This window comes from Schistocerca gregaria, chromosome 2 (assembly GCF_023897955.1).
Source record: "Schistocerca gregaria isolate iqSchGreg1 chromosome 2, iqSchGreg1.2, whole genome shotgun sequence".
Classification (NCBI taxonomy): domain Eukaryota; kingdom Metazoa; phylum Arthropoda; class Insecta; order Orthoptera; family Acrididae; genus Schistocerca; species Schistocerca gregaria.
This window is the reverse complement of record NC_064921.1, coordinates 124,114,521-124,117,221: the sequence shown is the minus strand read 5'-3', so window position 1 is coordinate 124,117,221 and position 2,701 is coordinate 124,114,521.

Sequence of the window (2,701 nt, the reverse complement as noted above, 5' to 3'; positions counted from 1 at the left end):
GTATGAGTTGGAAAGTTTCCTCATGTCAGCACGTTGTAGGTGTCGCCACCGGCGCTAATCTTGTGTGAATGCTCTGAAAAGGTAATCTTTTGTATACCGCAGCATCTTCTTGCTGTCGGTTAAAATTCTTGTCTGTAGCACGTCATCTTCGTGGTGTAGAAATTTTAAAGGCCAGTAGTGTAACTACTTTTCTTGGTGTCTGTCCAGCAGTCACTGGCCTTCCATCTCTACGCACAGCACCGAGCGAGGAGGCGCAGTGGTTAGCACACTGGACTTGCATCAGGGAGGACAGCGGTTCAAATCCGCGTCCGACCATCCAGTTTTATGTTTTCCGTGATTTCGCTAAATCGCTCCAGGCAAATGCTGGGACGGTTCCTCTGAAAGGGCAAGCCCGATCTCCTTCCCCATCCTTGACACATCTGAGCTTGTGCTCCGTCCCTAATGGCCTCGATGTCGAAGGGACACTGAATCAGTTCTCCCTTCCTTCCTTTTAAACAGAGGCGAGCCTTCAGCCTCTGCCGCCACCGTAGTAGCGACCTGCAGACAACATTGTCAACAGAGCGCCGCCTGCCTCGGCCATTACTTCCGGGAAATGTACCCATTCTACTTCAGACTAGCTGACTACCGCCCCCCCCCCCCCCCCCCGTATACTGTAAGACCTAGTTAAATAAACTACACATTCATATTGCGGCCTATTTAGGTTGGCCACTGATAAACTGCTGTCGGCGGCCAGAGGGTAGTGCGCAAGATTTTGCCGTAACTGATGATGCACCACATCAGATGAGAATTCTGACTCAACAGAAGTGGATTACAACCAATTTATTATGTTCACTTCCACCTTCGGATACCTCAACATTTCCCGTTCTGCCTCATGTATCCAATACCTGCTGCCAAATTGCTTTTGTAATCACTGAAACAAAATGGCAAAACAGCTATCTGCTTGAACTGGCAGCACTATAGGCAATATAACATTCTGCAGGAATTATCTTGCGCTTGCAGTAATCTGTATTGCATCTACTCTCGTCCAGAGGTATACGACTTGCAGTGCAAATACGAGACCACTGATTAATTTTTAAGCTGTGTTTAATCCCTCTGCCCTGAAGGAAGTAAAGACGGTATTTTACTTGGCATTGAGCACTATAGGACTTAACATCTATGGGCATCATTCCCCTAGAACTTAGAACTACTTAAACCTAACTAACCTAAGGACATCACACACATCCGTGCCCGAGGCAGGACTCGAACCTGCGACCGTAGCAGTCACGCGACTCCGGATTGAGCACCTAGAACCGCGAGACCACCGCGGCCGACGGTATTTTACTTCACTTCTAACCGACCAACAATGGCAAAATTCCCAGAAACATTTCCACGACAGTGCTAATGGTCGTTTTCCGTATCAGAACAATTTCTGCGTGCGAACTTCCTCGGGCTGCCGCATATGCGTACCAGCGGCCAGCGGCCATTCTCACACCGGACGGTCTCTGTCAGCTAGTGTGCCCCCTCCGTTTCGCGCACGCCAAGGGAGTGGTGGCATCTACACACCTGGAAATTGAAATAAGAACACCGTGAATTGATTGTCCCAGGAAGGGGAAACTTTATTGTCACCTTCCTGGGGTCAGATACATCACATGATCACACTGACAGAACCACAGGCACATAGACACAGGCAACAGAGCATGCACAATGTCGGCACTAGTACAGTGTATATCCACCTTTCGCAGCAATGCAGGCTGCTATTCTCCCATGGAGACGATCGTAGAGATGATGGATGTAGTCCTGAGGAACGGCTTGCCATGCCATTTCCACCTGGCGCCTCAGTTGGACCAGCGTTCGTGCTGGACGTGCAGACCGCGTGAGACGATGCTTCATCCAGTCCCAAACATGCTCAATGGGGAACAGATCCGGAGATCTTGCTGGCCAGGGTAGTTGACCTACACCTTCTAGAGCACGTTGGGTGGCACGGGATACATGCGGACGGGCATTGTCCTGTTGGAACAGCAAGTTCCCTTGCCGGTCTAGGAATGGTAGAACGATGGGTTCGATGACGGTTTGGATGTACCGTGCACTATTCAGTGTCCCCTCGACGATCACCAGAGGTGTACGACCAGTGTAGGAGATCGCTCCCCACACCATGATGCCGGGTGTTGGCCCTGTGTGCCTCGGTCGTATGCAGTCCTGATTGTGGCGCTCACCTGCACGGCGCCAAACACGCATACGACCATCATTGGCACCAAGGCAGAAGCGACTCTCATCGCTGAAGACGACACGTCTCCATTCGTCACTCCATTCACGCCTGTCGCGACACCACTGGAGGCGGGCTGCACGATGTTGGGGCGTGAGTGGAAGACGGCCTAACGGTGTGAGGGACCGTAGCCCAGCTTCATGGAGACGGTTGCGAATGGTCCTCGCCGATACCCCAGGAGCAACATTGTCCCTAATTTGCTGGGAAGTGGCGGTGCGGTCCCCTACGGCACTGCTAGGATCCTACGGTCTTGGCGTGCATCCGTGTGTCGCTGCGGTCCGGTCCCAGGTCGACGGGCACGTGCACCTTCCGCCGACCACTGGCGACAACATCGATGTACTGTGGAGACCTGACGCCCCACGTGTTGAGCAATTCGGCGGTACGTCCACCCGGCCTCCCGCATGCCCACTACACGCCCTCGCTCGAAGTCCGTCAACTGCACATACGGTTCACGTCCAC